Raw genomic sequence first — 11,854 nt, forward strand, 5'->3', positions numbered from 1 at the left:
TTGTTGCACAAGTGTCGCATCTAATTTATGGGACTATTTCACCCATCGAATGGTGTCTTCTAATCACAGAATCATGATTAGATAGGAAACAGGGTTTAGGGTGTCTTCATAACCAATCCGTTCCTGATAGCACTAGGTCGACATCGTCGGTCCTAGGGTTCCAACTCAATCCGAGTTTCATATTTTTAATGAGCGATCCGTAGGGTAGAAACCCTAGATCGTTTCTTGCAAGTATGTCCTATTGTCCCTACATTCCGTGAATGTGGGCAGGTCTTTCGGGTATGAGAGTTTCAACTTGGCAATAAGTGCGACTAGGTCACGTCCTCAACGTGCTAAACCCTAATTAGCATTTGGGATATGTTGCATCGATTTAACCATTCCTGAGCGAATCCTTTGTAGTTTAGGTATTTTGGGTAATCCAGATTACTCGTCTTTCGACAAGGATGAATTATTCCTAAAGATTTTGTCTTAATCGAAGAAGGGAAAAACTAGTTGTGTTACGTCATAATTCATGTAAGCATGCAATTCATTTCCTCTAGATTTGCAATCCCTTACTTTTCTTGTCAGGACCAAGCACATGTTAAAATTCACCTAACTTCTATTGATCCTACTAAGACATGCCTTTACAATTCATGCCACTAAGCTTTTAGGGTTTTTGGTTACTACGAACCATGCAGCCTTTCCTCAACTACACCGCAATTAAATGATATTTAGGCCAATTGACTAGAGTTTAACCTACTTTATGCAGCCCTAGAATCATTTCCATGCCTTGCAAATTCCTACGGTTGTTAGCAATCTTCTTTAATGAATCATTGCAAAGAAAGAGATGTCTATTAATGCAACAAGCGATTTTATCTTTCCATGCATAATCGAAGTGTACAACAATATTTTTGACTTTGTAAAGATGATCATTAGTTGATCTAAATTCATTACTTTGCAATGCATAAAAACAACTTGCTAAGAATGCATAGATGTCTTATGTCCTTCTTTCGTTCGTTTCATTTAACAAAAATACTATTGACCAATCTTCATTCGAGTTATTACCTTTAAAAATAGTCAATGTAATTCAATCGCAAGAGTGCATCTTATCAAACTAGGTGGATTTGACAAGCATAAGTGCAACCTAATTCCATGAATTAACCATGCATGTTTGTAATACCTCGACATAAATCAAGAAATATGAAGAAAACCTAGACTTGTGGATTCGGTGAAATGTCCACATGAATGTTAGGAGATGATCCTCCTGCGGTTGCACCTTGTGCCTTTTTAGGGGCCATCGTGAATTCGACCTTCTTGCCTTGGCCGTAGTCCTATGATCTTGGCCCATCTCCCTCGCACGTGCAATTCGCTTTGAGATTTGGCTTCCTTGACCGATGCACCGTCTTATGGAATCGGGCTTTGGAAGGCCTTATAGGCTTCCTCCTCGAAGCTCGGAGAAAAGAGAAGTTATCTTTTGGGGGGGTTCAATGAGAACACCCTTAAATGCCGCAAAGATATTGGCCTTGTGATGGATGAAATGAAAAAAGCCTTTAAATTCTGGATATAAAATGGCCTTCACGGAAAGGGATAAAATGGCTTTAAAGGACTTGGGTGGGAAGGGTTTAAAAGGAAACCGGGGGGTAAAGCTTTGTCATCTACGAAGCACTAGATGAAGCTGCTGCAAGGATATAATCCCCATCACTATCCTCGGGCTGCATAACATTGATCTCTTCAATTTTAACACTTGACTTAGCAGTTACTATGCTACAATAAGACTTTTCCTGCACTTTTTATTTCCCATTGTCTTTGCACCTTTCATTGTGTAATTCATGACACTGTGGTCTTATGTGGCCTTTCTTCCCATAATGATGACAAGTTAGATTTGCATTTCTCCCACGAGACTTACTACGCAACTTGGACCAAGATTTCTGCGAATCCCATCCATGGTCATTACCACGGTCATTCTTTGCTTTTCCATCATGTCGCCCTCTAACTGTCAAAGCATGAGACACAGGAGAGGCATCCAAATTCTTATGGTTTATCTCTTCTTGTTATAAAAGAGAGCTCTCAACATTAGATAGCTTCAGAGTAGTGGAAGAAGCACATAAGGCAATGTGGAATACATCCCAAGACTCATTAAGAGTTCCAAGAAGAAACGACGAAGTGATATCCTCTTTGAAATCAATGCCCTCATGTGAAACCAGGTTCTTAAGAATAACATGAGATTGGCTCAGATGAGCTAACATGGTCACATTCTCTTTCATGCGGAGATCCATAAGTTGTTTCAGCCAATAAACTTGACTTGCAGGACTTTGCATATCATAGAGGTTCTTGATCTTATCCCAAAGCTGCCAAGCACTTTGTGCTTCCTCAACCACATTGTAATGCACATGTTCAATGAGAGACAAGATGAGGGTGGACTTGCGTAACTCATCAAGCTCCATCCATTCACCAATCATTAGTCATAGTTTCAGGCTGCTTTCCACTCAATCTTGGTGGCTTTGTCTATGATTTATGCACCAATACTTGCCAAACTTGGCTCTTCCAATAGGCATAATTCGTACCATCAAGCTTAGTGATATTGAAGATAGCACTGTTAGTGGAAGAACATGCCATACTGCAAGTTGAAATAGTGCAGACAATTCAAAACTACTTGTTATAAACTGCATAAAATGACAAAAAACCCACCAAAACCAAGGAAAAGTGGCAAGAAATGAGTATTTAATGATGCTACCACCAAGTACCATCAAAAGTACATCAAAACTGGATGATTCAGCATGAAAAATACATCACAATCTAGAGATATATGCTTGCTATAATAATTCGCAGCAGTGTACAATGAGAGCTAATACTAGGGTAAAAATAATATTCCAAGTCAACCAATGACTGTCAATGCAAAACCAGCATCAAGCGGGCATCAACAAGCATGTAACAGGTAAACTGACATGAGCCAAAACCCAAGCATGCCAAAAAAAGTCCGTCAATAAAGTCAATACACCCCCCAATCAATAGGGAAAAATGTACATACCACTTCCAAGACCTGACACAAGTCGGTGTCTGCTCAGTGAATACAAAGCTGAATCAACCCAAGTACATCTACACGGACCAAGGTATATCAACCATACATCATCCACGAGGAGATCCTGATCTCAAAGATCCAAAAGCTCAATATGCATAACCCACACTACTCAATGTCTGATAAGCATATAAAGACGCTCCCACTGGCACAAAAGCTGTAAGTGTCAAGCAAATAAGCTCAAACAAAGCAGGTAAGAGCACCAGTGTTGGAGTATCCAAGATCATACATCAGTAAGACATGCAGAGCATATGAGCGGTCAAGTATCCAATGACAGCATCCAATGTCATGAAGACAATCCAAATCAATCTTTGACGAGCCAAAGCAAGACCAAATAAGCTCCAAAATATCCAAAGTCAAGCCCAAACAAAGCTCCAGTAGCATTCAAGTCCAAACAATGTAACTAGCATGTGTAGGTAACATAAGCATCAAGCATGTACCAACGAATCATACATAGACCATAGGTATAACCTCTCTCACAAAGCACGCCAATGTAGACCAATGTCAAGTAAATGCCAACCAATACGGAGCTCAAACAAGGCTCAAAATACATTCTGAAACCATACAAAGCATTTGCCAACCTTCATTTGCATCCCAACAATCATATGAAACACTCGAGAAGCACCCGTGACCAATAGGCAAACCATAAAGTGACTAAATAAGCTTCAGCGTTGGAGTGTATAACAATGATTTACTATGTAAAATTGAGTATTTAAGGCCACTAAATCAGCTCCAAATGATGTCCAATCAATAGACATACATTCCCCTAACATTTGGGGACCATTCGGGACCAATCGGGCATCAAATATCAATGCTATCCAATCATAAATATAAAGTGTTGATGTAACACTATTTGTGGTTGCCTATGGACTGTGGAAAATAGTCTTGGATTGAGGCAAATCAGTCCACAAATTAATGCCAATGATAAACCACCAATGCCAAGCATCAAGGGGGTGTTCAGAAGTGCCAACTGAAATGTTTTCAAGCTACCAATGAGTACTAAGGGAGGGTTGAAGTTAAAATTCTTTTTTGCAAGTCTTCAAGTTGGCCTAGGGTTGATGTTGCTAGATATGTTGTTGATCCACGTCGCATTAATGGGGTGGAAGGGGGGCTCAAGTAGGGCCTAAAGAAGGCCTACACAAAGCCTTGTCAGCCTAATCAGGTAGGAGCCAAGATATGAAATGGGGGAGCTCCAATGGTTGGAGCCATGGTTGCCCCTTCCCACTATACCTTGCAAACTAAAATAAACACTCAAAAGAATGCTTCAATACGTCTGAAGGAATGCCATGAGGGTGCCCAAATGGGCAAGGTAGGTGCTTGGGAAGCTGCGGAGTGATCGAAGTCTCAAAGAGGAGTTGGATATGACTACCAAGAATGAGAACCAATGGTGTAGGGATTTGAATGAATCCTGAAGGAATGCTTCAATACCTCTGAAGCAATGCCTTGAGGGTGCCCAAATGGGCCAAGTGGGTGCTTGGGAAGCCGAGGAGTGATCAAAGCTTGAAGGAGTCAGATATGGCTGCCAAGAGTGAGAACCAATGGTGTAGGGATTTGAATGAATGCTGAAGGAGTCACGGACCAAGCTCGAATGCTCAAGCAACCATGCTCTGATACCAATTGAAAGGTGAGAAGGATCAAAGCTTGCACAGGAGAGCTATGGCGAGAGAGCAAGAGCAAGAAAGAGAGAGACTCACAATGTGGAAACTCCAATAGTGACAATGTGTGACTAGCCTTCCCTTTATTCATTTCTCACTAAAAGAATAAAGAATAAAGTGACATTGATGGGCGCTCGCTACCTGCAGTGTGCAGGCACAGGTACTATCAGTATAGTAATACACAGACGGCTAGGCGGAGGCACCTTTACCCCCAATATTCCCTTGAAAGAAGGAATCATGGGACGCACCAATGACCTTTGTTTTCAACAAAATGGCAAAGCTCAAGCATATAGTCCCAATGAATGTCATGAAGCAGGTGATTGAGATTAGGGCAGTGTTAAGTAGGAGATGGCTAGATCAAAAGCTGCAAGATCTTGAATCATGTCGAGGAGAGGAGGGAAGGTATTAGCAGAACAAGGTGTTTGAAAAGCCTTGGCTTCAAGTCATAGCCACCTTAGAGAGAGACTATCTTGGAGGAGAGCAAACAAGGTGTTTGAAAAGCCTTGGCTTCAAGTCATAGCCACCTTAGAGAGAGACTATCTTGGAGGAGAGCGATGAGGCATGGATGGCCTTTTGTCGAGTACTACTTGAGGAAAGAGGAGATCCCATGCATTTACCCTACCCCACGAAGGCATGGTGTTGACCGCAACCCCGGCACACATGGAAGGTATCACTTTCCCCTGATATTCAATGTGAAAGCCAGTTGCCTCAAGTTTCAAGATCAGGACCTGGCACCTTCATTCAAGTTTGTAGACACATTTTAGAATTGCCCAGATCCAACCTTTATGACAACTTGTAACTATCTGAAGCTCTTAATGATGTTGTTAAGTCAAAAGAGAGCAACTAAGGAAGGGGGACTCCATCCCTTGTTTTTTGATATAAATGTGAGAATAGACAAGTATGCCATGGCGAGGCTAATACTCTGAGCTACCATGCTACCTACCTATTGCCTAAACCTTTTGAATGACACAAATGAAAGTTGGTTCCCTAGCTAATCATCCCTTCTTTCCCTCGACAATGGTAAATATCCACTTGTCGATTAAGACATGCATGATGAGCAATGCCTTCCTTGAGAAATCCATAAGGTAGGGAATAGTTGCCAAAAAACAAAAGAGAAAAGAAAATACTCTTAGGGATTCCCACATGGGAAATGGCCAATGGTCACAATCCATTGGCCCCTTTCTAACCTCCAAAACCCCCTTCCCTCTTATTTCAACCCCCACTTCCCTCATTGTCATTTAGGGTCCTCAAGGGTAGGACAATCCAAGAAATTGGCATACCTATTACCCTGAACACCACCTCACTACACCCAAACTTCTCACCAATTGGGTCCTCAAGTGTGGGACAAGCCTAGGGAATCTCCATTCACCTCGCACAGACCCATCTCCCAATCACACATCCACCCACTTACACCCCACTCACTGCACACAACTTTTCCCTATAGGTACTTTGAAGAGTGAGAGAAACCACCAACAACCACCCCCTCCTTCATTAGCACGTGACCTCTTACCTTCATTGCTCTAAGACCATTCCATGCAAGTCCCAAGCACCTTCATCAGTGCCAAGGGACTAGAACTTATCTACTAGGAGCGAGGTAATGTTAACCTTTTTTGCAAAAGAGCTACAAAAGCAAGAAGCAACAAGCAATGAGCATATATAAAAAGAAGAAATACGTATCAAAAGAAGTGAAAAGTAAGATATGTGCAAGGATCAAGGACAACCCAAAAGTGATGGCCTGAAGATACACTGACCGCATCCAACTAGCAGAACTCAAGGCCTAGAGTAAAAAGTGCTCGTCAAGAGAGGAAAAAGACAAAAATAACATGGAGGCATCGGGCACTCTAGAAAAATCAAGAATTAAAATCAATACCAAGAATGTTCAAATAACATGAATGCTTCGAGCGCTCTAGAAAAATCATGAATTAAAATCAATACCAAGAATGTTCAAATAACATGAAGGCGTCAGGCACTCTAGAAAAATTAGGAATTAAAATCAGTACCGAGAAGGTTCAAATATTTTCTATAAAATCATTCTCGAGCACATTGGGCTCACTCTCGTACAAATCGTAAATTAATGAGCATTTAAGGGTGCATAAGTGCACTGATTTAGGATGTCTAGATAGATCGCAGGACTCTACATGCAGGCATGAAGAGACCACAGACAGTGGGCACCCTTGAAACCTAGGCCCAACCTAAATCTTAAATCAAAGGTCACATATATATGGTGAGAAAAACCTTATTGTAACTATTCCATCGACTAATGTAAAGCAGGCTCATCTCTTTTCTTCTTCACAGTTTTGTTTTCTTCTATGTCTAGCCATCTCTTGCATAGAAGATCTCAGAGAGACAAGGGAAGTCTTGTGAGAGTTTGTGAGCTTGCTCTTGGTTACTATAGAAAAACTCAATTGCTTCCCCTCACCTTCTTGGGATCTTCCCGAATTGAGAGGTGAAAGAGTAGTGATTTTGTTGCAAAGGCATGGAGCTAAAAGGGCTTTGGAGGGAGAGAGAGGGAGAGAGAGAAGAGACAGACTTGCATCGGCTTGGAGAAACAAGTGATCGAGACTGACTCTTTGCATACCAAGGATGATGCAGCGAGAAGTGTGGAGCTTGTGGTAGCATACATCATGGAGTCGTCAAAGCTTGGGAGTTCTCAATGGACATCTAGACTACATGTGGTGAGTTCCCTTGGATTGACTATTTTTCTTTGATTTTCTTCTTTCTTAACAAGTCCAAATTTTCATTTGTGACAAATTGAGTGAGTGAGATGAGACGGTAGGAAACATCATGGGATGAGAGACAGTGAGTAGACTTGGCTTGAGGGAGCACTTGACTAATATGCTCTTTCCATCTAGACTTTTCTTGAGGGAGTGCATGACTAATATGCATCTTTCTGTCTAGATTTGGCATGTAGCCAAAGTGACCCTACACTAGTTCATTTCCCTATGGATCAATGCAAGCATTTGGCACTGTGAAACATGCACTTTGAGTGCATTTTGGGTCAACTATATCATTGGACTCTAGCAAGTGTCTTACAACGAGTTATTCTCCCTATGCAACAAGCTATGACCATGGAAGAATCCCACCAAGGGGTGTCAATTCGACACTTCTCTCTCGACGTCACCATTCAAAAGATTTAGCACACACGAGCTTGTGGTGGTTGACAATGCATGGTGATGTGCAAAAATGGGTGAACTTCTTAAAGACAAAGTCTATAGCTTCCAACTTAAAAATTAATGCTACTTTGGTGATTTTCCTCCACCACACGATCAAGAAAATGAGCTACCACAAATGGAAAATATCAATTCATGAATGTTGAGAAAGAATAGCCTCCCCAATTGTGATTGGCAATCTAGTTTTATGGGCCAAAAAATGGGCTATTTACCAAACCAAGTAACATGCAAACTAGAACTTGGAAGACCAACCACCAACATGTAGAGGCAATGTGATTCTTGCCATTACTTGGGACAAACCCTAGCTTGAGATCAGCTCCCCTTACATCTGATTCTACCATTGGAGCCTTTCCAAAAGTGAGTCCTCGACTTTATGGGGCCAATTAAGCCAGTAGCTTCCAAGAGCAAGAATAGGTACATCTTGAGATTGCTTACTGATTACTGTACCAAGTGGGTTGAAACCTTGCCACCATCAAGGGATAGTTCGACCAACTCAGTTGTGTTACTTGTCTATTTAAAGATATCCTCACTTGGTATGGATGCCCAATGGAATTGGTGAGTGACCTAGCAGTCATTTCATCAACAAGGTCATTAAGCAGCTCACTATGTTTTTTCTCATTACTCGTAAGAAGTTATCGCCCTATTACCCCCAAGTCATGGAGGGGGGTGTAATGACATTTGGGACTGCGTGCTTGCATCTCAAAAAACAAATCCTAGCCGCCCCAAGTGTACATGAAATGACAATGGAGCTCCTGATGAGCCCTCGACACTCGCCCTGCACCGGATCCCATAGTCCACAGAGGGAGTGGATGATGGAGGTCCAAAGCTCTTCTAAGGTCGCATGTACTGAAAGTCTCTCTCCACCAAAAACCTCCTAACACCGCACCTTCTAGATATGCCATCCAGTAAGACTCCCTATGATCTCCCATACTTCAGAGCGGTCTACTGTGGGCTCCAATACCTAGCAGATGGGTAGAGCCTCCAAACCGACCATTGTGCATGACCTTGCCTCAATAATGAATATCGTGTCTTGCATCCCGGTCTCATACAGAAGGTGATGGCCCTAGATGACTTCCTTCTAGCAGAAAGCTCCCCAAGAGATGCATCCAAGGCTGGGAGCCATGCGGCGAAGGATGTGGCATGCTCCTCTCCACACTAGCTACGCCACCTCGCACGACCAAAGGCAATGTTTTGGGGTTTCTAGAAGCTGTTGTGTGCAGCGCTTACAAACTCCCTCCTTCTACATCTCGGCAAGAAAACTTCCCACTTCCAAGCCTCCATGTGCCACCACCAGCCATAAGAAATGTGATACCCTCCTCGGTCTCGAGCTATCCCATAGGCAGAGCCAAAAGGTCCGTGTCAGAACGGCTTTGTGAGGCCCTACTATGCGACGGCTCCCAATCCATATCCTCCTGCATCACTACACGTCTGCCAATCCTGGCAGTGCCATAGCCACTCCCTTAGATCACATTCCAACTCATTAAGTGGCATGCTCTCCCAGATCCAAAGGCGCCACTCCCTGAACTCCTCCCAAAAGAAAAAAGGGTCTAGCTACCATGTCTTCCCTTGAAGGCCAATCACTCGGATCCTCCTCCATGAAAGGACATCAATCCCCTCGTCCTGTTGCCCCCTATCAAGAGGCAAAGCCCCCCCTCCTGCATGGTGAAGAAAGTCCAAGGTGGAGCGCCACCCACTCTATCGGCCACCTGGAGGGGGATGCATGTTGGTGAAAACCTAGTGGACCATACCTCCCCGGGCTCTATCAGCTCTCGTATCGAGGGAACAAGTCACTTCTGAGGTATTGCTACATTTATCTCCCTTCTCCTCAGCTCCACTTCTCTCTGATAGCCTAATACTTGCTGCAACACCTCCTCATTTGCCAACTTGTACACCTCCCACCATGTCTTGATGGTATGAACTAGGCCGGGGCGTCCCACCCAGCCCACTGGATATGGGGGTGCTCACCAATCTGTGCCCCATCCCGATCTTTGACCTGGAGGTTCTAGATCACCAGCTGACGGTCTATCTTCTCCTGGCAGCCTGGGGGGGGTCTGGATTAGGGCCTTGTGGAGGCCCTACCACACGTGGAGCAAGCTTCATAGGAAATGTGATCTGGGGGGTGATCTGGGCTACCGTGAAGATCCATCTCGGGGACGGCCTCCACTTACCATCGAGCCTCGGTCTACACTCTTGAAGACCCTCCTACAATAAGACCTTCCAAGTTTGCCCTCCTGGTGTGAGGCCGTGGACGACTAGCTTACCCAAGAGGGCCATAGTTTGATACTTTGGGTCTATGATCGTGAGCCCTCCTTCTGATCGATGCCATATGATGGTTTCCCATGCCACCTTGGCCATGGAATCCTTGGAGCCGTCTGACCCAAACCACAGGAAGTTTCGCACTTAGGCGGCGAAGTTGCACTACACAGGATGAGCAGAAGCACCAACACGAGGCGATGTACCAGGCCATTGCTAGGAGGGCCTGGTTAACCACCAGGGCTCAACCAGCTAGTGAGAGGTGAGCTGTGCTCTAGTAGGTCAGCTTCCTCCGAATAGAGTCGAGGAGGATTGGAAGAAACTGTTGGCAGGAAGTAATGTCGAGTCCCACCTGGAACCCTAGATAACGGACGGTCTCTACCCTCTGCTTACCCATCTAAATCCCAGGTGGATGCCCCACTCCATGTGCTAGAGTTCAGGTCAGTGAGGGAACCAACCAACTTCCGCCAGTTCATTTTTTCTCCCGCTGTAGAACAAAACACCTCAAGAGCTAGCCTCACTCTCTCCAGCATCAACTCATCATCCTCAATGTAGAGTGATGTATCATCTGCATATTGTGAGTCCAGCAACTCAGTCTCCCCCCTCATGGGAAGTTGGAGGTCACATAACTTGCTCACCTGAGACCTGAGGAAATGGGACATTGCCTCTGCAACAAAGAGTAGGAATAGGTATGGGGCCAGGGGGCAGCCCTGTTGGATGGATCTTTCCAATCAAAACTCCTCCCCTCGCCTACCACTTATGAGAACCCTGCTAGTGGTGGCTGATCTATAAAGTGTGGAGACCCGGCGAATCCAAGCCTGGGGAAAACCCAACCTCACCATGGTGCCCTCTAGGAAATCCTAGTCCACCTTGTAATAAGCTTTCTTGAAATCCAAGAGTAGTACGGCTAGTCTCTGCCCACTGTGCTAAGCCCACTCTGTCGCCTCAAAGAAGGTGAATACATTGTCAAGGATGCTCCCATCCTGGACAAAGCCTGTCTATGTGTCATGGATAATGTTTGGAAGCATGGGGCATAGTCGCCTACCAATCATCTTTGCCAGTGCCTTATAGGCCACTGACAATAAGGTAATTGGTCTCCCACTGGGAAAGCTCCAACATGTCTGCCCCTTTGGGGAGAAGACTAATAAGGCCTGCCGAGAGACTCCTTGGAATCTGTCTTGAAGTGAAAATCTCTTGGAATGCCCTAAGTAGGGCATCCTTCACCACCTCCTGATAAGTAGTGAAGAAAGCCTTAGAGAGGCCATCCTCTCCCGAGCATTTCTGCCCGTCCTGTGTATAGAAGGCCTCCTCAAGTTCCTTCTATGTGAAAGGGGCTAGGAGGGAGCGTCCCATCTCCTCTGTGACGAGGAACAAGATATGATCCCAAACTTGTTGTCTACAAAGTTGTCCTCTGGCCGAGGCTGTCTCCTACTGGAACAGGCGCCTGTAGTAGTTGGTGGCAATCTCCATCACCTCGTCTGGGGCTAGAACGAGTCCTCCCATATTGATCTCGAAGACTGCATATTTGCTCTCGTGAGATGCAAGGCTAATGCACCTGGAAGAACTTCCTACACATCATGTCCCCTTTCCGCGCCCAGAAAGCTGATGAGGTGCAGAAAGAAAACTCCAAGTGCCTGCCCTCAAGGCCAACAATGGTAGCTTGCATGCGCACCTCCTAAGTAGTCAAAATATTGCTATCAAACAATCCATCATTCAATGCA

The sequence above is a fragment of the Lygodium microphyllum genome, chromosome 15 (genome assembly GCF_053477565.2).
Source record: "Lygodium microphyllum isolate KBCC chromosome 15, Lygodium_microphyllum_v1.1.10, whole genome shotgun sequence".
Lineage (NCBI taxonomy): Eukaryota > Viridiplantae > Streptophyta > Polypodiopsida > Schizaeales > Lygodiaceae > Lygodium > Lygodium microphyllum.